Source organism: Eleutherodactylus coqui, chromosome 2 (genome assembly GCF_035609145.1).
Source record: "Eleutherodactylus coqui strain aEleCoq1 chromosome 2, aEleCoq1.hap1, whole genome shotgun sequence".
NCBI lineage: Eukaryota > Metazoa > Chordata > Amphibia > Anura > Eleutherodactylidae > Eleutherodactylus > Eleutherodactylus coqui.
The window spans coordinates 293,176,612-293,203,275 of record NC_089838.1 but is presented as its reverse complement, the minus strand read 5'-3'; the positions used below and the strand labels follow the sequence as shown (position 1 = coordinate 293,203,275).

Here is a 26,664-nt window from a genome sequence, read left to right as displayed (position 1 = left end):
CGTTTACTGTTATGAGATAGTGAGGAGACGAAAGAGGTGAAGTAGACTTGTTTGGCATGGTGCAGGTCCAAGTTGTAGGTTTTGAGCATGAGTTTGAAGTGGAGAAAGTCTGCAGACTTTGGTGACTTTCTCCACAGTAATTCAGCACACCATCAGATGAAGCACGTTTGAGGCATGAGCCATGGTTGCCGAGGTCTGCATAGGATGGCTTGGGTAACGGGGGGGGGGGGGGGGGAGTGCCACTTCATCCAGGGCATGCCAGGTTGGGGCAGTAGAGGAGAGAGATAGAGGATAGAGAGGACTATAGGGACTCAGCAAAGAGGGTCTGGGGAGATGCTGGGTAGCTTGACAGAGAGGAGATTATGGTCCGAGAGCGGGAGAGGGGAATTAGTTAAGTGAGAAGCAGAGAAGAGATGGAGGAAGAGCAGATCAAGAATATTGCCATCCCTGTGAGTGGGAGAGACTGTGAGTTGTGAGAGACCAAAGGGAGGAGTTACGCGATAGGAGCTGAGAGGCTGATGGGGAAATGGGGTCGTTCGTAAGGATGTTAAAGTCACCTAGAATGAGGGTTGGGACTTTGCAGGAGAGGAAGTGGGGGAGCCAGGTGGCAAAGTGATCCAGAAACTGGCGAGGAGCATCTGGCGGTGGTGGATAACTGCTATTCGCATGGACAGCGGATGGAAAAGTCCATGCGATGTCTCGGGGTGTGGGAGAACTGCAGGCCATTATAAGACAATGCAGCAGGGGAGGCCATGTCAGACTGCTGTATCCACGTTTCTGTGAGAGCTAGCAGATTTAGGAATTTAGCAGTGAAAAAGTTGTGAATGATGGGGGGTTTGTTGCATGCAGACTGGCAATTCCAGAGCGTACATTGAAAGGAGACAGGGGAGGGTATCCTTAGGTTAGTGGGTGAAGGGTGTCTCAGTGAGGCAGGTGGGGGTAATAATTAGGGGCACTAAAGGGTGGCCCAGGATTAGTAGAAATATCCCGCACTGCTAGTAACAGCAGGACAGTGAGGGTGAGCAGGTGGTTAAGAGATTTGCAAAGGCAGCTGTTATTTTTCTCTCTGGCTTTAGGGGGCTTTGAGGCGTCTTAGGAAAGCGAAGAGTGCATGTGAGCTGTGTATGGGTGAAGTAATATATATTTTCCAACAAAACTATGTATCATTCTGCTCAGCTCCTAATGTTCTAAAAAAAGATTGCCTACAGATTAGACAGCATGTTTAATATCGGATGTACACTTGAATGATGACATCCTTGGTGGTCTAGGGAAGAAAAGAGAGAATCAGTCACCAGGAAAGATCCTTTTAATTTAGAACATCTATCCTAAAACAAGATACTCTTATTAACATGATGGCGGTGGGAGCATACTGGTTAGCCAAATTTGTATGATTTGAATTGAGTTTGGCATTGATTTAATTGCTCACTATTTTTTCTAATTCCAGGATATACCTTTTTATGGCTTGGTTCCCAAACCTAACCTTTATATTCCGGTTCAAGGGTTTTCACTCTATGCTATTTCTCTGATGACTAAACCTAAGTAATCTTTATTACAGAATCTTTAGAACATCAATTGCTTCAGGACATCAGCATTATTAACAAAACCATAGGTAAGTGATATAAACATGTGGGTCCTTTAAGTTAGAACCTTTATATATCTGTTTCTTTTGAATCCTTTGTCAGAAGTAGAGTAGCCCTAGAACAGCGGAGGATCCGCCATTGGGCTCAAGCACTGATACAATAATGAGCTCCAAGGATCCAGCCAAACACAACCTCATTTGGAAGTAACTTTGGAACCCATCACTACTTACTAGAGTATATTACTTGTAGGATGATTCACAAATAACCCATGAGTCCTTATTAATGCTGTGTCCTGCACATACAATGAAAATATTTATAATTGAATGTGTGCATGCTTTGAAGAGATGGAATCTCCAATGCAACCAAGATCCTAACGTATTATCTACCATATTCAAAAGAGGAGAAAAAGTGCACACCTGACAAAATGTTAGCCAAAGTAGTGTGTTATATGCATAAGTTCAGAAGGCAATTTAAAAAAGCTTAAAGTACAGAAAATCCTGCAGTACTTAAATAGTAACCTTCACATTTTTGTGTACAATATCTTGACAAAGCATATAGTCAGGATCAGATTAACCAGGTAAAAAGGGGACAGTTGCCTAGGGGCATTGACCATCCTGTTCATGCCAGAGACTTTGCCTTATCCTAAACTGACAACATTCAGAGAATACTGATCTTTAACTATATTCAAAGAGGGCTCATATGACACAATATATAATTGGGTACTATATCACAAAGTAATAGTTATATAAAGTACCAACATTTTATTGATCCTAACTTTTATCTAATTTATTTTTGGAAAGTCTCACTTTATACCAAATTTTTCAGTCAACAATAGTACATCCATCTGTCGTCTCCTCTTCAGTGTGTTATTCTACGTCATTTGTAATTCTTCAATCTCTGTCCCACTCTAGAGACTTATTGCAGAACGTGTCCCTCTGGATGGGAGCCAGTAGGTCTTTTCTGTTACTACTTCTCAAAGGAAAACGTGACTTGGGACGATGCTAGAGATGACTGCATCAGAAAGGGGTCAGGCCTCCTACTACTTAAAACTAAGGAGGAGACGGTAAGAGACTGCATATCATGGCAGTCACATGGATTCCCTGATATCATGGCTTACATTCTACAACAAGATATGACAAGATCCATTCCAATTCATTATGATCCATTTAACAAATCTGATGTAATCTGCCATGGTCCAATTCTTCTATTTCTAATATATATTTATAGCAGTCAAAGTTCTGCTTTTCTGAAAAATGGCTCCAAATCCCCTACTTTAGCTTACAATTAAAGGGGTTTTCCAGGTCTAAAAAAATTGATGACCAACTCACAGAATAGCATAAACAGCAGTTAGGAACATCCCCAGTATCCTCCAGATCAATAAAGTGGATGCAGCAGTACATCATTGAGGGAACATCCCCTGATCCATCTCATGCTCTGTATTGGTGCAGGGAAAGACAAGTGGCAGTATTTATATTAAAGGGGTTTACCCATCCTGGCGTTTCATGGCTGAGATGGGAACACCAAGTAGCACTTGTTGGAAAGAGCCGAGCATTTAGTGCAGCTCTGTTTCCATAGCTCTCATTGAAATGAATGGAAGCTACGGATACAATGTAGCACAGCACTCTACGCTGTTTCCATAAGTTTGAAGACTACGGAAATGGTGTAGCATGCTGTTCTGTTTCCATAGCTCTCATTCACTTCAATGGGAGCTATGGAAACAGTGTTACACTAAGCTTTCTGTATGCACCGAGTAGTTGGACAGTAGCCATGCCAAGATGGGAATAACCCTTTAAGCAAGGAAACCCACCAGCAGAAAACAGCAACATTTTGAGTTTGCAATAGTCTTTTTCAAGCAGTTTTTACACATAAAATCATGTATTATCTAGTAACAAAAAAACATACAGTAAATCCAGTACTGATCAGACAAGGTCAGGTGCAAAATAAAGGCCGCTTTACATGGGGTGACTGTCATGCACATATGCACCCAACAGTCATCAAATAAACTATTGTTCCTGCACTCTCACACAGTAGTGATATTCATTCAGAGAATGGAGGTGTAGCTGCTGGATCTCATGTCCGTGCAGCACACAAGCACCTCGCTCAGCATGGATGCAGGGTAATGTTCACCACTAAAGCAGCTGATAGACTTATGCAATGAAGAACAGTGCACACCACAACTGAAGTACATAACCCAGATGTAAGGCCCGTGCAACACCAGAGTACAACACTCAGCACGGTGACAGGGAACATACACACAGTAGGAAATAGCCACACACCATGCTATGCTGAATGGTAGCACCACTCCAGGGAGCAGGAAGTTTGGCCCTAACCTAGCAGGGGAGGTGAAGGGTTCCTGCCTAGAAGCGGAGTAATTGTCTTGATAGAGACAGCCCCACGGTCTTCATCCTGGGCCCTGATTGCCCCTAGGGGACCCATGGAGAGATGAACTGAACAGCAAAGCAAAACAGAAATGAAAAGCAGAAATACAACTGAAAAGGAACCCGCAGCAACTTATCTGCAAGTAGCAAAACACCCAGCAAAGCAGAGCTCCAAACTTCAAGTTCTCCACTATGGATGGAATAAGCAGCACTGAGCAAAGGGAAGGATGAGAATGTATAGCCACTCCACACCTAGAAACTGGCAGAGTGAATAGAAAACCACACCTGTATCCTACTCCCTGGCATGACTAATCCAGCATGCATCTATGCAGCAAAGACAGACAGCACTAGCAGTCTCTGCACATGGTGCATTAAACCTTGTCCTGCATAACAAGGCAACCGGTCTTGGCTTGTGTCGAGGCGACCATGCCACGACGCTGTCGTGAACAACAAGCCGCAACACTGGAAATTTCTTCTGGCCACCCGTCCCCATTCACCGCAAATAATCAGTTGTTCATTGATGAATGACTGCCTGTTTACATGGGCTGACAGTCACTTGAATTTTAGGTAAGCTAAAAACCAAGCAGCTCTGACAAGTGAACAAAAAATTGTTGGTTCCAGACCAACGTTAAAACTTCTCCAGGCCTTGACTTGTCCATGCAGAGTTTGCCATCTAGGAAACTTTGAGTCCTAACTTTTACACCAAATGTTTAGCCTCTGTAGCAACATAAATGTCTCATTCTGATGTTATTTCCAATCCTGTGTCTGACAGTAATCTCACAGTTGTTGTAATTGGAGAATCCTCTTTTTTATTGCAGCCACCTTGAAAAGGTGAGGCAATGACCCTGCTGAAAATATTGTGGATAATGTTTTTTGGTGCCATCAAGAATATTTATTCTCATAACACAGAGGCACTACAAGTTTGGTGGTTCTGTTACTTTTAAGTGGTATACCAGCATAATTTGTCAGGCCATTTCTTTTACAACTCCTCCAAGCCTCCAGCCTATTATCTCTTGCTCCACACTGCTTGCCATGTGGCCTTTGCCACCACACTCACTAATTTTCTACTTATGGCCTCTTTTTATAGTCTACACTGTCCATATCATTATGCACATGCCATTTTTGTTTGTTTTTCCAAAGTGGGCAGTATTTGCAAGGACAACTCAACGGTTCTACTACAATGTGGAAGTTATTACAAATGTTACCTCCACAGGTTCTCAAAAGGACTGAGGTCAGGAGATGATGGTGACCAGACCATGAATTTATCTCATTTTATGTCCATAGCAGCCAGAGTCAATGTTTTTTTACAGCAGGGATGGTGCATTGTCTTGCATGAAAATGAATATATTTTGAAAGGCATGATCTTTCTTTTTATACCATGGCAGAAAATGTTCAGTTATGAACTCTACGTAGAGTTCATTTTGACATCCCCATGGACCCTAAAAGGACCTACCATCTCATTTTCCAAATTCCGTCCCAAAACATCACTCTGTCACCTCCTTGCTGACAGAGTAGCCGTTGACCACCTATGCAGAACTCCATCTATCAGGACCATCCAGTGTAGCACGGCATTCATCAGTAAATAAAATTAAAAAGTAGTCTTCATATATTTCTGAGCCCACTGTAAATGCTTCTGTTTGTGTACTTTGGCTACGGGTGGCCGAACTACTGCTTTAGGCACAACTGCCAGCCTCTGGAGGAGCTTGCATTGAGAGGTTCATTACACTCCAGAGAAACCAGTACCTTCCAATGCCTGTTTGCTGCATATCAGGGGCGTTTTTACAGCAGCCCCTTTAATAAGATTCATTTTCTTGCAATCATGTTTTTTGCGGCTAGGAAGAAGTGACATATCCATTTTCTTTTATCAGCGGGGAGAGAGTCACAATCCAGAAAGAGAAGGGCGAGTTGTGGGGTGAAGGGAGGACGTACTCCCGTGATGTTCCGGATGGAATTGAATACGTCTTTCCAGAAGTTTTTGATATTAGGACAGTCCCAGAATAGATGGTAGAGCGAGCCCTCACCACCACAGTTTCTCCAGCAGTCTTTATTGTAGTTTGGGAAGCATCTAGCTAATTTTCTGGGGAAGTAGTACCACCTGGATAATACTTTATAGTGGGTTTGTAAGAGGCCGGCTGATAGGGTGGCTTTGTTAGCTCTTTCAAATGCATTCACCCATTGTTTGATATGAAATTTTTTTCTGCAGGTCGTGCTCCTAATTTAATAGGTGTATTTTTTTTGTGAGATATGTGTTACCGGATGTAATATTGTAGAACATTTTTGTTAAGGAGTTGTGAGAGTTTATAGATTTGTGAAGGATGGTTTCTAATTCCTTTGGGAAAGAGCATTTTTCCAGTCGAGAGTTTCGTAGAAAAAAAGGCTATTTTTATGTAGTTGAAAGCTTCTTTGTCAAGCAAGTCAAATTTGGTTTTAATGGCTTGAAAAGGTAGGGTTTTTCCCCATCTACGAGGTCAGATATAGATTTGATTCCCTTTTTGGTCCATTCTTTAAGGTTTAGGTCCTGTATGAAATAAGAGAGGATCTACAGGGGGAGCTTGGCCGGGGGGTTTTTTGGAGTATGTTTGAATTTGTGAGCTAGAAGGTTCCAACAGTGAAGGGTCGTCTCCATCAAGGGGGAAAGGTTCCATGTGTGGATAAGAGGTAAGGTTTCTGGATATAGGATGCCTAGGATTGAAGCTCTTAGAAGGGAGCTCAGGTCCCTATTTTGATTTCTAAATCTTTCTATGTGGTACCAGGATGGAAGTTGCGAATCCTTTAACCAGGTGCATGATTGGTTAAGAATCGTTGCATTGTAGTATGCTTGGAGGTTTGGGACTCCCAGACCACCTTGTTTTCTGTGAAGGTATAGGATGGAGGCAGCCAATCTCAGCTTTTTGTTGTTCCAGATAAAGTTAAGTAACTGTTTTTGAAAGTTGGTAATTATGTTTGGGGGAATCGGATAAGAGAGAGTGCGAAAGAAATATAAGATTTTGGGTAAAATTAACATTTTGTAGAGAACCACTCTACCAAACCAGGAAAGTTCTTTTTTCCCAAGTTCCTCCAACTCTCCTCTAAGGGCAGATAAGAGTGGGTCCAGTTTTTGCTGCAGAGCTACAAAGTTTCATCCCCAAATACAGGATTTCTGATCTCCACTGGAAGGGAAATTCCTTTTGAATGTCTTCCCTCAGTTTCTTGTCTATATTGAAGCTCATGATTTGGGATTTATCTAAATTTAATTTGTAGTAAGAGGCTTGGCTGAATTTTGAGATGCAATCTTGGGTTTCCCTCAAAGAGTTTAGGGGGTCGGTTAGGGATATAAGGACGTCGTCAGCGAAGATGCTGATTTTATGTTGTCTCAGATCGACTGGGATGCCTTTGATTAGAGGGGACATTCCAATCATTTCCGCTAGTGGTTCTATGACCATGACAAAAAGTAGGGGAGATAAGGGGCATCCCTGACGGGTCCCATTAGATATGGGGAACGGGGAGGACAGAATTCCATCGACTAAGACTCTGGCCGAGGGTTTCACGTAGAGGGCCTGAACCGCTCGGAGGAAGTTATCCCCCACTCCAAATTTATGGAGGACAGCGAAGGCGAACCCCCAGTGGACTCTATCGAACGCCTTCTCTGCATCCAGGGAAAGGAGGAGAGAAGGCGCTTGACTCGAGTTGATCAGCTCCACCAGATTCTGGGTTTTCCGTGCTCCATCTGTAGCGTTCCTGCCTCTCGTGAAGCCCACTTGATCTATATGTATGATCTTAGGTAAAAGATCTAATAGTCTTGTTGCTAATATTTTTGCATAAATCTTTACGTCGGAGTTTAAGAGAGAGATGGGCCTAAGATTCGCTGGAGAAGTGGTGGGTTTGCCCGGTTTGGGAATTGTGGTTATAGTAGCTTGCAGCATTTCTTCTGGCATTTTCCCCTGGGTGGTTGCGTCATTAAAGGTGGCTGCAAGGTGTGGGGCTAGCTGGAGGGTGAATGTCTTCTAGTACTCATTTGATAGGCCGTCAGGACCAGGGGATTTATGTTTTTTGAGGCCATTGATAACTTTTATTATTTCTGAAATGGAGATTGGCTTGTTGAGAGATTCGTTTTGGGAGCCCAGAGAGGGGAGAGACACATCATCTAAAAAATTTTTTATGATATCTGGAGTGGGCTGGGGGGTGTCCCTATCTTCTGATAGATTATAGAGGTTGCCATAAAAGGTTTTAAATTGCTCCGCAATTTGGTGGGGATGCAAAATTTTTTGAGTAGGGTCGTTAGCGTGGATAATGTAAGGGATTTTAGTTTTGGTTTGTCTTTTTTTTGCTAATTTGGCCATAAGTTTTGAGGGTTTATCTATATGGGAGTAGAAGTTTGCTTTGAGGAAGGTTAGACTTCTGCGGTAGTTATCCAGAAGAGTCTTTCTCAGTTCATTCCTCAGGGATAAAAGCTCTGCATGGGAACTGCTCTGTGGGGATTCTTGTTGTGCTTTTTCCTGCATATTGATGTTTGCTAGTAAGAGATCTATCTTCATTTGCTTATTTTTGCGTTCTTGTGCTTTAAGTTTTATTAAGACCCCTCTTATCACTGCCTTGTGGGCGTTCCATAACGTGAAGTTGTTTATATCTGGGGTTGCATTGATAGAGAAGTACTCTTCCAAGGAATTCTTAATTATTTCTTGGTTAGAGGGGGAGTTAAGTAGGTTTGTGTCGTTGCACCATATTCTAGTTGGGTTAATGGGGGAGTTGATATTTAGTTTTAGGTAGGTAGGGGAATGATAAGACCACGTGGTGGTACCTATTGTAGAGCTAGTGACTGAAGTAAGGGTCCATCTGTCTACTAAGAGTAGATGAATTCTGGAAAAGGTTTTGTGCCTCGGTGAGTAGTATGTAAATTCTTTTGAGGAAGAATTTAAGCACCTGAAGGAATCGTAGAGCCCCTCTTTGTGAAGCCAAGGGAGGAGTATCGGGGCAGTTCTTGATAGTGCCGTAGAGTCTAGTTTTTTGTCTGGGATGATATTGAAATCACCACACAGAACCAGCCAACCTCTATAGACCCTTTTAACTCTCTTGATTAGTTTATTAAGGAAGGAAATTTGAGCTTTGTTAGGAGCGTATATGTTAACTAGTGTTATTGGGGTCTCATTGAGTGTGCCTAATAGAATGAGAAATCTACCTTTGGTGTTGTTGATTTGTTCTATTAGGGAGAAACTAATATTTTCTCTAATTGCAATTAACACACCTGCATGTTTTTTCTGGGCGTTTGCAAAGTAGATGTTGGGGTAGAATTTGTTCACGAACTTGGGGCGTGAATGTTGTGTGAAATGACTTTCTTGTAAACATAGAATATCAACATTTGCTGACCTCGCATCCTTCCAGACCATTACCCTCTTGAAAGGGGAGTTTAGTCCCTTGACATTAAGTGAGCAGATGTTGATTGACATAATGGATGTTGGGTGAATGCATTTGGTTTGGAGCAAGTTTGGCAGCATGGTAAGTAAAGAACATAGTAAACTTCAAACTTACAATAACAAAGACAAAGGCAGGTCTTCTGTGGGGTGGCAATAGAGGTAAGCATCCTGTGGGGTTGCAATTTATGGCGAGAACAAAAATGAGACTTCCGTTGGTGGAAGGTGGAAGTGGACGTTCTCTGGGAAAGTAGTAGAAGACCTGTAAATAAAAGCAGGTAAAACAGAGAAGAACAGGTGTTAAAACCTGGCACATTCGGGGGTAGAAAAGTTCGGCAAGCAGACAGGCCTTTTATCTTGAATTAAGAAGACTTAGAGTCCAACAAGTGGGATAGGTTGGATCCTATCAGGAATAATTCAGTGCCTCAGGTGGGAGTGGTAGAGAGCGCACGGCGGTTGAGGGCCCTTTGGGGTCTTTGAGGTTTAGCTGAGTGGAGGGTGTCTAGAAGAGGGATTTTCCATTTCTGTAGAATTCTTTCTCCGTCCTCTGGTGATGTAATAATTTGCAGTGCATTGTCTTTGTAGACTAATATCTTTGCTGGGAAGCCCCACTTATATGGCATTTTGACTGCTCTCAATGCCAGCGTAATTTGGGAAAAGGCTTTCCTAGCTTGTATTGTAGCTTGGGATAGGTCTGTGTAGAGACTGATATTGGTATAAGGAGCTGGAAGAGGTCCGGAGGATCGTGATGCAAACATGAGTGCTTCCTTTACGTGGAAGAAATGGAGTCTTGCGATTACGTCGCGTGGAATCGAGTCTGGGAGAAAACTCGGTTTTGCCAATCTGTGGGCTCTGTCGATCGTGCAATCTTGCTGTGAAGAGTTCAGCAGAAGATTCTTTATTAATTTAATGAGAAAATGTTTCAAATCAGCTTGGGATACGCTTTCGGGTATTCCTCTGAATTTAACATTATTCCTTCTACTTCTGTCTTCCAGGTCAGTCAGTTTGTTTTTTATGAGTTCCACTTCTTCTTCAAGGGTATAGTGTGCATCAATTAATTTGTTGTGGGATGTGGTAATCTCTCCCATTTTGTTTTCAATATGGTCTGTGCGCACCTCTAGCTCTTGTACCGAGACTCCGATTGTATTTGAGAGGGCTTTGATGTCTCTTTGTAAGGATCCACGCAAAGCCAGGATCATGTTTTTAATGAAATCTTCTGAGGCTGGAAGACTGGAGGAGGAGAGATCACTAATCAGATCTTCTTCTGTTGAGAATAGATGTTTGCCAGGGCTGGCGGGGGGGGGGGGGGGGGGAGACGAGGTCTCTGTTTTTCTGGGCCGGCAGAAGGAGAAGGAGTAGAGTGTGTAGATGGTGAGTGTACATGGACCGCTGCCATTTTGAGGCTGTTTGCCGCGTTTATGTCGAGCCTTTCGGTTCTCTCACTCACCCCCGGTTGTGATGAAGGAGACAGCGGCGCGCTCTGTATCTTCGTCGGGCTGTCAGGAGAGGCGTCTCCTTTGTCAGTATGTTTTGCTAGGGTCTGTAGAGGTTCTGCGCTCCTGTCGGAGCTTGAAGATTGCGGGGAGCCATCCCTGCTTGCGGGTCCCGTCCATCCCGGTCCCCGGGAGGAGTAGAAATCTGAGACCTTTTGGAGGGGCTGCTTTGTAGATCTCCTCTTCGGCATGTTTACTGGTGAATCTTTTTTTTTCTTTTTTTTCTTCCCTCTCTCTCTCTCTCTTTTCACCCCCCCCCCCCGGCCTCCTCTCACTTCTGTTGTAATGAGTGTTGGTTAGTTGGGAGGGGTGGGATAGGGGGCTGGTGGTCGGTCACTTTCAAGGAGAGGAGCCTCTTTAATGTGTTGAGTAGGCAATTCTCAAATGAGCCTTTTGTTATGCTCAATGAAGGTGCAGGCAGGTTAGTGTGTGATCTGATGTAAAGCTGGGCTTAGATCACACACTGCTGGAGGAGCTTAATCCCTGGGTCACCAGTGGGGACTGCAAGCTCCAATGTAATGGAATCTCAGGCTATGGGGGTTCTGCCGCCGGCACCCGAGTGCTGCAGAGCTGTTCTTTCTGCTATCAGCTCACCGCTCGATGTGGACAGCGGGTCCTCCTGTGTCTATCTCCTTGGTGTAGGAGAAACAGCTGCCGTGGGTTTCCTTATGCCGGGAGGCTCGGGAAGGCAGTGTGCACTCTAATGCTGTCACACTGTCTTCACCTCGCTCGTCGCTCTCAGCCGCGGCTGCTGGAATCAAGATGGCGTCCCGTTCCCGCGCCCCACCAGGTCTCCGACAGCAGTGTCTCACCGGGCGACTCAGTGGAAGTTGCGCTGGAACGGTATTCTTTCTCCTCCGCTGTGAAGAACACTCCGGAAGACGGGTGAGCCCCTGAAGTGTTTCCAACTACTTTATCGCTCCGGGTTGTTCTGGCTGGCGGAGATCACTTCACCTCTCGATCTCACTCCTCGATGTCAAGGCTATGCCCCTTTTACCGCAGGGGTCTTGGACGATGATTTGGGCAGTTTTTTTTAGGTGGTTTTGCTGTGCTGGATAAGCTTTTTTTAGTTGCTTAAAAGGCCAGGTACGGGCAGAGCTCAGAGAGACACGTCTGCCCGGGTCTGCATCTAGGCCACGCCCCCAATAAGATTCATTTGTCTGGCAGAAACTTTCCTTAATAAGCCTTCATCAGATTGAATTCGCCTGTGCTGTGAATCACTCACATATCTATTCTCAGACGCAACTTGCATTGGTCAGCACACAAAAATGCCTGTCCGTGTGCTCTCCGATGTGCTAGAGACTACAAATTGATGGGCAAGAATAGGACATGCTGCAATTTTTTTAAATCCGACTGTTTGTCCAAGTAAAAAAAAATCCCATGTGTATACACCCATTGAAATGAATGGCTGCTATTTGGTCCAATTTATTTTTACCAATTTTTCGGTCCAAAAATCAGAAGGAAAAAGGCTCTGTGCATGTACCCTTAGACTGATACTGCACATCTAAAAGGGGATGAGAAATAAAACAAACATTTTATTTTAAAAACTACAACATACATGCGAAATGCCATGGATATTTAACTTGTATAATAATTTGGAACACAATATATATAATATATCACTGTATCACAATATCACCACTTATTCAGTTGTTACTAGATTTTTTAATGTATTACATTTTCTTAACCCCTTAGCGACCAGCCCATAGTGTTTTTACGTTCTAGCCAAGTGGGCTTTTATCCCTTAGGATGTAAAAAACATGCTTCCTGCAGTGATTAAAGCCATGTGGGCTATGGTGGTGACAACTCCATGCTGTCAGTGCCCGCAGGTAGCCGACAGCATGGACCTGTCATCCCGGGCTGCAGGGAGTTCCCCCCTGGCAATGCGATCGGCACTATCCAATGGATAGTGCCAATCACAATAAAGTGCAAAAAAGTTTTTAAAAAGTTAAAGATTCAGCTGCCCTCAGATCCATGGGGGCAGATGAGATTACTCACTCGCCTTGTCCGTGGTGTCTCGCGGTGAACTGGTCCTCCTGGACGCGTCGACGCTCTTCTGTGCATGCACGTCTTCTGTGCATGCACAGAAGGCCAAGAGCACCAGCAAATTTAAAATCTCCTGGCTCCTGAAGGTTGCCGGGAACCAGGAGATATCACGGGGGACCGTGGGGAGCGTCGATCACAAAAAAGTTTTTAAAAGTTTTTTAAAAAGTTCAAGTTTCACCTCCCCTCACCTCAGGTCCTCTGCGATGTCCCGGTCTCCCGGTGCGATTGGTAAGAGAAGATGAAACTTTTTACCGGAGGCCTCCGTATTTGAACCGTGACGCAATCCTCTTCTGTTAACCTTCCCGGATTCTGCACATGCGACCGCCGGCAAAATGCCGGACAGATGCACAGGATTCCGGGAGCCCAGGAAATTTAAAATCTCCTTGCTGCCAGCGACCAACAGTCATTGAGAGCCTGGAGCAGTGACCACATTGAGTGGTCCCCGGTCACGTGATAAAAAGGTAGCTACCTTAGGCCGGTCTGACATGACCGGATAGAAATTATGGATTCCGCATGCATCTGATCTGCGGTAATACATGGATCAATCAAATGCATTGTACTACACAATTCTGCTCACATTAGTGGGTCGGAATTGCGTAATCCACTCGCAGAAAAGAGAACGCAGCAGGTTCTATTTTACTGCGGATATCCGCAACATAGAGCCCATTGTGCTCCATAGTCGCGGATATAAGAGCAGCCCATATGCTACTACATTGTGTACGGGCTGCGGGTACCCGCGTCATTGCTAAACGACGGTGTGGGAAATACAAGCAAAAAAAGGTGTACTGCGCATCACTGCCTGTGTGAGTACCCAGTGATGCGCAGTATATTATGTGGACGTATGCAGCGCCATGGCCGGCTCACAGCTGGGATCCGCTGTGGGCCTCCACAAGCGGATTCCACCTACGGCTGCGTGAGCCCGGCGTTATTCAGACCACTACGTGTTATAAGTAATTTACAAGAACCTCCGGGAACGCTTGTTTTCCTGCAGTTCCAGGAACAGCTTGTTGAGTGCCTTCTGTGTGAGACCGCTGCACCTCCACAAGCTTACAAAGCCTCACAGAGCGCCACTTTTTACACGCATCCCTGCTGCTGAGGTCAAAAAATATCCCCCAAAAAGCACGAGAGGAGGGGGGATACCCGGTTTTATTGCCTCATGTGCCCATCCCAATTACAGGCTCCAGTAATTACCCCTGTCTTCAGAAATACTTCACAGTTCACATTATTACTTTTATCTAAGATTTAGGGAACATCAAAAAGAGCGCAGGGGGGAGAAGGGGGGAATTTTTAGGGAGTCAATTTTTATTCCATACAAGTAAGCAATGCGGCCTGAAATTTATTCAGTTGTGCCTTGCAATCCAACAGGTGTTCCCTCCATTATAGGCCTTGCCAAAGGTACTGTAAGTAGATTAGGGCAACAATGGGTATGTTTCTGAACATGGGACAAACGGGGGTATCTATTTGGGGGTAAACATCGTCGTTCCTATGTACACTGTACAAAAAAAGCTATTTTTAAATTGACACAATTGCCAAAAAAATGAAAATCGTAATTTTTTCCTTCTGCTTTGCTTAGATTCATTCAAATACTGTGGGGTCAAAATATGCAGTACATCCCTAGAGGTATTCCTTAAGGGGTCTAGTTTTCAAAATGGGGTCATTTGCGGGGGTTCCTTATCGTTTTGGCCACTCAATGGCTCTATAAGTGGGCAATGGTGCCTGGAATTTATTCAATTGTACCCTAAAATCCAACGGGTGTTCCTTTCATTATAGGCCTTGCCATGTGTCCTGTAAGTAGATTAGGGCCACAATAAGTATGTTTCTGAACACGGGACAAACAGGGGTATCCATTTTGGGGTGCAAGTCTTCATTCATGAGTGTGCTGTACAAAAAAAGCAGTTTTTAAAATGACAGAATTGCCAAAAAAACGAAAATCACATTTTTTTCCCTTTTGCTTTGCTTGAATTCATTCAAAAACTGTGGGGTCAAAATGGGCAGTACACCCCTAGATAAATTCGTTAAGGGGTGTAGTTTTCAGCGTGGGGTCATTTGTGGGGGTTTTCTATGGTTTTGGCCACTCAAGAACTCTACAAGTGTGCTATGGGGCCTAAAAGGCCTTCAAGCAAAATCTATGTTCTAAAAGCCACCAATTACTCCTTTCATTTTGGGCCCCGTTGTGCATCCAGACAGAAGATTAGGGCCACAATGGGTATATTTCTGAGAACAGGACAAACAGGGGTATCCATTTCGGGGTGCAAGTCTTCATTCATATGTACGCTGTACAAAAAAAAAAACTTTTTAAAATGACAGAATTGCCAAAAAAACGAAAATCACAATTTTTTCCTTTTGCTTTGCTTGAATTCATTTAAACACTGTGGGATCAAAATAAGCAGTACACCCCTAGATAAATTTGTTAAGGGGTCTAGTTTTCAAAATGGGGTCATTTTGTAGGGTTCTCTATGGTTTTCGCCACTCAAGAGCTCTACAAGTGTGCTATGGGGCCTAAAACGCCTTCAAGCAAAATTTCCGTTCTGAAAGACACTGACTGCTCCTTTCATTTTGGGCCCTGTTGTGCATCCAGACATAAGATTAGGGCCACAATTGGTATGTTTCTGAACACAGGACAAACAGGGGTATCCATTTTGGGGTGTCAATCCTCATTTTCATGTGCACTATAGGAAAAAAATATGTGTTTAAAATGACATATTTGCAAAAATATGAAGTTTTACTTTTTCCCCATTAAATTAAATGAATTCCTAAAAAAAAATCTGTGGGGTCAAAATACTCATGACACCCCTCAATGAATATTTTAAGGGGTGCAGTTTTTAAAATAGGGTAATTCGTGGGGGTATCTATCATTCTGACACCTATGAGCCTTTGCAATCTTGGCTTGGTGTAGAAAAAGAAAGTGTTCCTTAAAATGCTAAAAAGTAATGTTAAATTTGTACGTCTCCTAAATGGTTAAAAAAATGCAAAAGCTTTTCAAATGTGCATCCAGAATAAAGTAAACAGATGGAAATATATATCTTAGCAAAAATTTGTACAGTATGTTTGCACATATTTGATATATTACAATTGAAAATGTAAAAAAAATGACAATTTTTTCAAAATGTTCCCAATATTGGTGCTTTTAATAAATATACACAAATTCTATGGGACTGGTTTCACCACCTAAATGAAGTACAATATGTGGTGAAAAAAGAATGGCAGAATCATTTTGATATGCAAAACCTTTACGGAGTTATGCTATGTTAAAGTGACACATGTCAGATTTCCAAAATTTGGCCTGGTCATTAAGGCGCAAACAGGCTTGGTCACTAAGGGGTTAAGAAGCTGAGATAAACATTTTACAGATTTGCTTTTTGCTTTTCCAGGATGTCTTGAAAGCCTACCTTGAAATGCAGAGGTACTGGATTGGATTGAGAAGTGACACAGAGCCTAAAAACTGGACCTGGTTGGATGGATCAATGCTATCCTTCAGGTAAATTTGATTCTATATTACTTCTCATGGACAATCATGCTACATTAGTATATATTCTGGTAGTGGCAAAAAACGCCCCTCAGGCTACATGCATATGACTGTTTTATGGCTCTGTACAATTTCCAGCTCCATTTCTGTACCCATAAAGATACATGAAGGCACTCAGATTTTTTTGTTGGACACCATATAAATCCAATTCAGAATTCTTAAATTTATCTTTAAATTAGTCAATTATCAGTTTTTTTGCTAAAAGTGACTGCAGCATATAAATAGACATATCAAGGGGGCTCCCTCTGTCACCCAATCACACCCCCGTGTGATATGGTCCACTGGTGCCAAATGATGGTCATGGTAGCCCGGGGCCTAACAATGGCCTCCTGGCCTGCCATGTACAAAAGCCTGTTATAATTAATAGGTTAACATTGGCAGGCAAAATATATTGTAATACAGAAGTACTGCGATATATTATAAAAACGATTCATGTACAGTACTGTGCAAAAGTTTTAGGCATTTGTGGAACAAAATGCTGCAAATAAGAAAGCTTTTTAGAAATAGAAGTGGTAATAGTTTATTTTCGCCAATTAACAAAATCTAAAGTGAATGAGCAAAAGAGAAAAGTAAATCACATCAATATTTAGTGTGACCGCCCTTTGCCTTCAAAACAGCATCAAGTCTTCTAGTTGCACACAGTTTTGGAAGGAACTCGTCAGGGAGGTTGTTCCAGACATCTCTGTGGATGTAGATTTGCTGCAATCCTTCTGTCTCTTCATGTAATCCCAGACAGACTGGATAATGTTGAGATCAGGACTCTGTGGGGCCATGTCATCACTTCCAGGACTCCTCGTTCTTCTTTACGCTGAAGATAGTTCTTAATGGCATTGGCTGGATGCTTAGGGTTGTTGTCCTACTGCAGAATAAATATGAAGCCAATCAGACGGCTCCCTGATGGTACTGCATGACGGATAAGTATCTGCCTGTATTTCTAAGCATTGAGGACATCATTAATCCCCGTCCAAATCCCCAACTCCGTTTCCTGAAATGCAGCCCCAAACTTGCAAGAACCTCCCCCGTGTTTCACTGTTGCCTGCAGACTCTCAACCACTGATCTGCAACTTTGCAACTTTTGTCTGTTGTTTTAAAATGAAGGGGTGTATCGGAATGGATTTTTCCGCAGATTCCGAAAATGACCTTTTAAAATTTTGTATCACGTCAGGTTTTTTCACAAATCCCGAAAATGCGAAAATTAAAAAAACAAATGTAAATTTTTTATGACATTGATATATGACAATGTTTGAAAATGATCTCTGGAGGGATGGAGTGAATGTGCAAGGAATAGATAGCTGATTACGAAAATGAAATTGATTTATCTGTATTACGTTAAGATTTGCTGCACTCACAAAGCCTAAACATGTGAAAAATTAATCTTGGCACAGCAGTATGACTCCTTCCTCACACCGCCTCTCCCTTCATTCTTTATAGAGACCATTCAGTTGTTTCTTCGTGGCGCGTACAATGGCTTCACGTGGTTGTGTCAATTATCCAGACATATTTTGCTACATATGTGGCTGTTCTATGATAGGAAAACAGGCAAAATATTACACTTTTCATGAAAAATGCTTATTTTCAATACTTTGGGATTAAACTAGCAAACAAAACGTGGGCTCCTCACTAAGTGTGCCGTGCGTGTGTGCAGGGGTTGAGGAACTGGAGAAGTGGAAAAAGGGAATCAATGCTGTTTGGTGTACCCATGGTGTGTAATGAGCCAAGAAATCACAGTGAGCACTGCTACTTCTGCACAGTGAAGATCGTAGGCCGTACCAGTATCAGTAAGTGTAACATTGTGTATCCCAATATGCCATCTGCCATGAGGTCAGTGCCCCATAGTGAATCCATCCCTGTGCCATGCCCGTCCAATGTCAAGCCCCGAGCAAACACCAATTCAGATAGATACAAGTGATGAGAGGTACCAACCAGACAGTATGGAAGATGAAACCCCAGTGACATTTACCCAGCATCAACTAAATGATTTGGTTCACGATCTGAATTTACCTAAAGACGCATCAGATTGTTAGGATCACGACTTCATGAAAAGAATTTACTGGGTCATAATATAAGATTCCCCTTATATTGCTTCCGTTTTTTGCTGTGGAAGGCGGTTTGGTATATTTTTAAGACATTCCGGCAGTCATGAAATAGTTCAACATTAATTACCATACAGGAGAGTGGAGGTTTTTCATAGATGCCAGCAAATCCAGTTTAAAAGGTGTTTTATTACACAATACTAACATCTATCCATCCATTCCAATAGCACATTCTGTGACTATGTGACTATGAAACATATGAAAACCTTACATTTCTGCTGGAAAGTGTGCAGTACAAGCTTCATAAATGGTCTGTGTGCAGGGATTTCAAGGTGATTGCAATATTGCTTGGCCAACAAGCAGTCTACACCAAATTTCCTTGCTTTTTGAGTGAATGGGACTCCAGAGCAAGGACTGAACATTGGGTTCAGAAACAGTGGCCATTCAGAAGTGCAGCATCCGAGCAGCGGGCCCACAGCCGAGGAGATAGTAGGGTAGATAAAGACCTTGTCACAGGGCTCTACCATCTCCTCCTCTGGGGTAGCTCGGGACCTGGCCAAGTTACTGCTGGGGGAGATCACAGGGAAAGTAACTGGGGTTACCTTGAGTCTATTTGTCACACGTGATACCCCTGTTCTATCCTCTTAAGTGAGACTTGATGATGGAATAAAGTAGTCCACACACAGGGAAAACTTTCTGGACAAAACTGGGAATGGCCAGTAATGTTCATTTACTGTAACTTCACAATGTTTAAGGTACATCAGCAGTGCTGGCACAGATACAACAAGATAAAGTGGTGCAACAGGGAGGATTTATCGGGATAGCTGGATAAATTCACAGTCCAAGTTATCTGTATGATTCCACTCCCGGCGACTTTCTCTCTCTCACTCTCTACTGGTTCACACTCACGTTACTTATGCCTTTCTCTTGCCAAGCAGCAGTCCTTCTCTCTCTTAGTGCTTAGTGGTAGCATCTGCATATCTTGGGTAGACTGGGCCCAGGCCAAGCAGAAGGGAATCGCTCGGCTTGCTCAATTCTCTCCTCACACAGACCGATCAGTGTCTGTGCGGCTCCCTCACTGACGTGTGAGCAGAACTTCTCCTTCTCTTCTCTCTGACTCCTCACTTGCAGGCTTGTCAGAAGAACTCCTTGCATCGCACCTTGCAAACACATATAACAATCAATATCATATAACTCACAAAATGATACATTTCCCAGAGATAACCCAGACACTAACCGATTCAATCCTGCAGAACTGCAATACACATAATTCTAATTCATACTACACATAAGATGTTGACAAGAAAATGGTACGAGACAAACCTAAAACATTATGGAGGGGCCCCACTAACTCTGGGCACGAACAGAAGTACCTTCACACTTGGTGAAAAAAACATTGTTTCACTTCCACTGGTTGATCCCTGAAATACTGTTGCCATCATTACACTTAAAACTAGCCTTAGTGAAGCAATTTGTGATAGCTTTAAGCAGGGACAGCAAATGCTTTCACTACCTTGGTGTTAAGTTTCCATTAATCACTTCTGAAAAAATCAAAGCTGTCATTTTTATAGACCCACATATACAAAAATTAATGGTAGACAACATATACGAGAAAACCATTATTGAGTGCGAATTACGAGTAGGGACTGCATTTAGAAATGTGGTACCAAACTTTTTGGGTAACACGAAGGCTGCAAATTACACCATTTTAGTCAACGAGATGTTGGAATCCTATAACCTGCTTGGTTGAACATGAAGAAAGTGAACTTTGGTGCTCATGTTGCATCTAAATTACTTTCCTGACAATCTTGGTGATTTTACGCAAGAACATGACGAGCCCTTTCATCAGGATACTAAAGTGATGGAAAAGATATCAGGGAAAGTGGACTGCACATATCATTACCGACTATTGTTGGATGTTGAAAAGAGACTGTATGGACAAATACCGAGAAAAATACAAAAAGGGGAAATTTCAAGGGGACTCAAGTGGTAAATGTTAGGTGTGTTTGCATTTTCACATGTTATAAACGTTGTCATATATGAATGTCATTAAAAAATTAAGTTTTTTGTCATTTTCACATTTTCGTGACTTGTAAAAAAAGCCTGACGTGATACGGAATTTTGAAGGTTATTTTCGGAATCTGCAGAAAAAAATCCATTCTGGTATAACTCTTCATTTCAAAACAACAAAACTTTGCATATCTGTGAATTATTGTACCGCTCCCAGCCCTTTAGTGAATAAACTACCTTCTGTTACAGCCTTTTTATTTCACATTTTGACTCATCAGTCCAGAGTACCTGCTGCCATTTTTCTTCACCATAGTTCTTATGTTGAGTTGCTAGGCCTTCTTTCTACATTGAAGGTTTGACTTTTTGGCCGAAATTCTTCTATGAAGACCACTTCTGGCCAGAGTTCTCCGATCAGTAGATGCGTGAACCTGGTCCCACTGGTTTCCACCAGTTTTGAGCTGCAGACACTATTTAACATCTTCCTTCATTTTTTGCAGGGAAGTAAGCATGACTTCTTTGTGCTGCTTCCAAAGAGCTTGAACAGCACCTCTTGAAAACCCAGTCTGCTTTGAAATCTTAGCCTGGGAGACTCCTTGCTGATACAGGGCAACTACATTGTGTCTTGCTGCTGTGCTCAGTTTTGCTATGGTGCATGACCTATGACATGAAACTGTCTCCCACAACCTCACCTTTGTAGTAGAGCTTGCTTGTTCCTTACCCAGTTACGTAGGCCCCTAGGGACAATACGATGCTCAATATATTTCTGTAGACCCTGTACCTCCCACCAATTTCTTATATATTCGCGATATGAAAATGTGAGATCTTTGAAACACTTTTCAATGGAATGAATCTGGTATGTGGACCTAAATTCGCCCTCCGAAAAGACCGCACCAGCCTCAGACAGCCACGGAGACGTATTGAGATCCTTTGAAAGGAAGCCCGCCATCAAAATAGAGAACTAATCACAGGGACGGAAAAAGTCTATAGAACTAAAGCTAAGCCCTTTTCACAGTAACAGACTAAAATATAAATGCTTTATTAGGGATATATTAAAAGACATAAATGGGCTAACACACAAGCAAAAAAATATAAACCAGAAAAGTCCGTAACTTTTTGGTATACTACTGGCCTCCACTCAAAAACCGGATCTGTGTGTGGGGCCAGATAACAGATCAGTGCTACAAGCAAGTAGTAGGAAGAGCTTAGTCACTTCCTAAACTGGTAAAGATCATACAGCATCAAGATTTGGAAGTATGATGCTCCTCTAACTTGGTATTGAAGTGCTGTAATGATCTACCAGAGTGATTGCTGTCTTAGACAGTATCCAACATAGGGACGTGTCAATATCTCAAACTCTTTAACATCAATCACGGGCAAAGAGAAAAAGTTTTCCTATAATAAGGATTTTTCACAATCGGACACTCATAATCGGAGTGTTTAAATGAACTGTGCTCAAAGCGTTTCCCCACAAGAAAAATTGTGGTTCATCAGGAGCTTAGATGAATTTGACAGGCATTCGTATAGCACTGTTTGTAGTAATGAATTAACCAAAGATATTTAAGATGAAGTCAGATAATATAAGTGGTGCAGTGACTTAGAGACAATCTGTGTGATTGCTCAGTATGTCAGATGCATAGAAGCAAAATTGCATGTTAGGCACCAACTAAAGAGATACAGGTATACTCCCAGCATTAATATGCAGAGTATGGTCTCTCTGCTCAATCTTAGCTAATGGGGGTTTGTAAGTAGGAAGTCTGAGAGATATTGGCTCAGTATATTATGGAAACTGCAGCCAGAGTATAAGCTCCCTGAGTAACAGAGAGCTATAAAGCTGTAAATCTGGATGCAGCATCAGCTTGGCAGTTTCAATAATAGCCCAGGCTCATCAAGGACTGTCTCATCTTGATGATATAACGAAAATCAGATGAGGATGTTAGGTATATAGAAAAATGGTCACCATATAAGTATGGCCACCTCTATAACCAGACTAAACTTCAGACCTAAGCTGAAAATATAGACTTAGTTTCAAGTAGTGTAAAGAGCCTTCCTGCATGCTACCAGGTATAGAGTAGCAGCAGGTTTCTCTGATCTATTCCTTCCTACAGAAGATAGTTGTTATGCCCATGCATCAAATGGTCACAAAGCACCAAAGATAAATAAATAAATAAAGAGGTAAAGCCTGATGGCGGGCTTCCTTTCAAAGGATCTCTATACGTCTCAGTGGCTGTCTGAGGCTGGTGCGGTCTTTTCGGAGGGCGAATTTAGGTCCACATACCAGAATCATTCCATTGAAAAGTGTTTCAAAGATCTCACATTTTCATATCACAAATATATAAGAAATTGGTGGGAGGTACAGGGTCTACAGAAATTCCTTACCCAGTTATAATGATTGCGTCAACCTATATATGAAAATGATAATTTTTACAGTTTTTTTTTAAATTCTTCTCCAGTAATTGGCATATAGGAGAGCCAAACAACATTCGTGATAATGAGAATTGTACTGAATCCTGGAATGGATTATGGAATGATCGACCCTGTGCAATGCCACAGAAATATGCTTGCAAGAAAGGGTGCTGTTGCTGATTCTGCTGTACCGCTGTAGAACCTGAACCAAAACTCATCCTACTGCAGGGCTAAATGTACTACATGTATCTTGTATCCAACTCTCTTAATCTGGAAAAAGGATCAATAATGTCATTCCAATGGGACTGAAGCTGGTGGAGGTGGGGTCAGTTGTTTACTTACAATTTTTTTTGCAAAGGAAATATTGTCTTAATTCACAATAATTTACAGGTTTTAATTAAATATTCACTGGATAAGTGGTGTTGTTAAAAGGTCTCTTTATTACAGTACCAAATCTGGACCCGATAGTGTAACAAGTAGACTTTATTGACCAACACACCAAAGAGTGCTGCATGCAAATGTTAACCAGGTGAGCATAAGAAGGATAAGGAAAAATGAGAATCTATGCAAGAAGAGAAGATAAATTTTGCAAAGATGACAAGAATACCGAGATTTGCAGCTTACAGGGAAGAACTGTAAGGAAGTACAATTTAGTAAAGGTCACAAAAAGCTTAGCCACATGGCCCCTCAGGTAATGAGTGGCCTATGGTGGATAAGAGTCTTTATATACAAGATATTTAGGGATCTGCTCTTATATGGACAATCCCAACTTGGGGGAGTTTTTGAGAATTTTCGTCTTTGGAAATTTCATGAGATATAATACTTGTCTTCCTTGCCACTGTGAAAACTACAGATGTAGCAATTCTCTAATTGATGTGTTTTAGTCAAGGTAGGAAAAAATCAAACAAAAGATAAAGTTATTTTATTAGATAAGTGTTCATAGAATACAAACTACAAAGTGAGTGCTTCAAAAGTAGTCCAATCATGTACTAAGCTTTTTGTGAGGTTTCATTTGAGCAAATTGATTTATAATATCTTTAAAAAATTAACAGTTTTTGCTAATGCATTTTCTATTGCTGATACTGCTAATTTGTACAGCCTTTTTTTGGAACTTCTCTGTCATATTTTTAACGTTTTTGCAAGTCTACTGAAGGCCTTTTTTGCAGATTCACTGTGGCTGGTAGGGTACAGAAGAGCCAAAAAGCCAGACAGAAATTTCCAAAAATCCCTTGAAGGTTAAAACTGTAAATAGCTTGAAGAAGAAACAATGGGTCCTTTTCTTCATTAAAAACTATTTTAGAAACACTTTTTTGTGTACTATCTCTTCAAATAAATTCTCTGTCATTTCTTAGTTTTATTTCTTAGTTTTCAATATCCATAATGTTCAAGACTGGGCCAAACAAATCACAGATTTTATCAACTGTGGAAAATCTCATTTTTATGTCACCAATAGAGATGAGCGAGAACCAAAATTCTCGGGTGCTCGTTGCTCGAGTCGAACTTTTTGTAATGCTCGAGAGTTCGTTTAGAGTAACGAACCCCATTGAAGTCAATGGGCGACTCCAGCATTTTTGTATGGGACCGATGCTCCGCATAGGTGATGACTTGTCAAACACCAGAAAACATCAGAGAGTCATGGAAACACCACTAAAACACATAGGGAAGGGCAGGGGCAGCATGCATGGCTGCATCTGAGGCTCCCAGGTCCCACTATTAAGCCAAAATGGGGGCAAGACTCTGGCGGTCACCCCCTAACAATTTACTTCGGTCAAACCCTCATTAGCAAGGCACACGCGCTGGCACATCTTAGCTAAGCACCACACTACCTGCAACCAAGGACAATTACTGCTTGCGGGTGACACCACTGCCTCTTCTCCTGGGTTACTTGCTAGCATTGCAGTCCAACCCCCCTGCAATATCCTGCGTCCACAGCGCACACGAAAGTTTCCCTGCACAGCATTCAGCTGCCCTCATGCCATACGCTCGCTTCATAGCCACACCACCCTCATGTCTATTTATAAGTGCGTAATGGGTGAGGAGGAACCGGAGGCACACACTGCAGAGGGTTGGCAGGGCCAGGTAGTGACCCTCTTCGAAAGTGTGGGCGATAGCCCACAATGCTGTTGAAAATTGATGATAAATTAACGTATGATCATCATTCCAATCCTGTGCCACCTCTGTCACAAAATTGTCAGGCGGCGCAAACGTGGGCATAAAGGGTACTCAGGTGCCAGCACTTCTTTACATCTCCACAATGCAGCAATACCCTGTGTGGGAAGCACATTAACAAGCCCAGGGTCAGGCTCGGTCCCAGCCTCCACCTTGTGTGACCAAAGGTGGCGCGAGTTACATAGCAATAGGAAATCAATGTGTCACCACACAATTCATTCTGTGTAGGTGTCAGATATCTCAACACAGCAATGCGAAGTCTTTGAGTTCCTTGGGCTCGCCTATGCTGTGGGTGCACAAAGATGATATTACACAGGAAGAAATCAGAGTGCCTAAACATAGCAGAGTTTCACCCCGCCAAGGACCTCTGCCCACATTTCTACCCTAGCCAATCAGTGTATTTGTGCCAGACAGGTAAAACACCGCAATGGGAAGTCTTTGTGCACCCACAGCATAGACGAGCCCCTGGAACCCAAGGAAAGTATTACACATAAAGAAATCAGAGCGCCCAAACATGGCAGAGTTTCACCCTGCTAGGGCCTCGGCCCACATTTCTGCCCTAGTTAGTCAGTGTATTTGTGCCAGACAGGTAAAACACCGCAATGGGAAGTCTTTATGCACTCACAGCACAGGCGAGCCCCTGGAACCCAAGGAAAGTATTACACATAAAGAAATCAGAGCGCCTAAACATAGCAGAGTTTCACACCTCCAAGGACTTCGGCCCACAATTCTACCCTAGTCAGTCACTGTATTTGTGCCAGACAGGTAAAACACCGCAATGGGAAGTCTTTGTGCACCCACAGCATAGGCGAGCCCCTGGAACCAAAGGAAAGTCTTACACATAAACAAATCAGAGCAGCCAAACATGGCAGTTTCACCCTGCCAAGCACCTCACCCTCACACCCTCATAAAGCGGACTCTGATGCTAGTGCAGCTGTGAACGTCTCATTAATGCAGTAATGCTCCTTTTGTTTGGCCGAAACCACTGTCTCAGATAACTGTGGTAACACAAGAGAAAATACATGTTGTGCAGTGCTGATCCCCAGACCCCAAGCAGGAGGAGGAGGTGGCATAATAAGGCCGAGAAACCATGGCCGAGGTAGGACCTGCAATACTCTGTGTGGGAAGCACGGAAGCGGGCCCTGGGTCAGGCTTGGTCCCAGCCTCCACCTTGTGTGACCCAAGGTGCCAGGAGTTAAATAACTATGGGAAATCCATGTGTCCACACACACTTCATTCTGTGTAGGTGTCAGATAGCTCAACACTGCAATGGGAAGTCTTTGAGTTCCTTGGGCACGCCTATGCTGTGGGTGCACAAAGATGGTATTACACAGGAAGAAATCAGAGTGCCCAAATATGGCAGAGTTTCACCCCGCCAAGCACCTCGGCCTTGGCCCACATTTCTGCCCAAGTCAGTCAGTGTGTTTGTTCCAAGATAAGTAAAACTCTGCGATGTGAAGTCTTTGTGCACCCACAGCATAGGCAAACCCCAGTAACATTTCTATAGCAAGAGTATAGGCGGACCCCTGTAACATTTCTGTAGCAAGAGTATAGGCAGACCCCAGTAATATTTCTGTAGCAAAAATATAGGCAGACCCCAGTAACATTTCTGTAGCAAGAGTATAGGCGGACCCCAGTA

At 42.8% G+C, this 26,664-nt stretch overlaps 1 long non-coding RNA gene across 1 annotated transcript; it reads left to right on the top strand.

The window, feature by feature from the left end:
* Window positions 1-2,608: 2,608 nt before the first annotated feature.
* Window positions 2,609-23,081, top strand: LOC136610837 (uncharacterized). The gene is made up of 3 exons (XR_010790179.1): window positions 2,609-2,643; window positions 16,256-16,362; window positions 22,904-23,081. It is a non-coding gene; the product is annotated as an uncharacterized lncRNA (long non-coding RNA).
* Window positions 23,082-26,664: the final 3,583 nt, after the last annotated feature.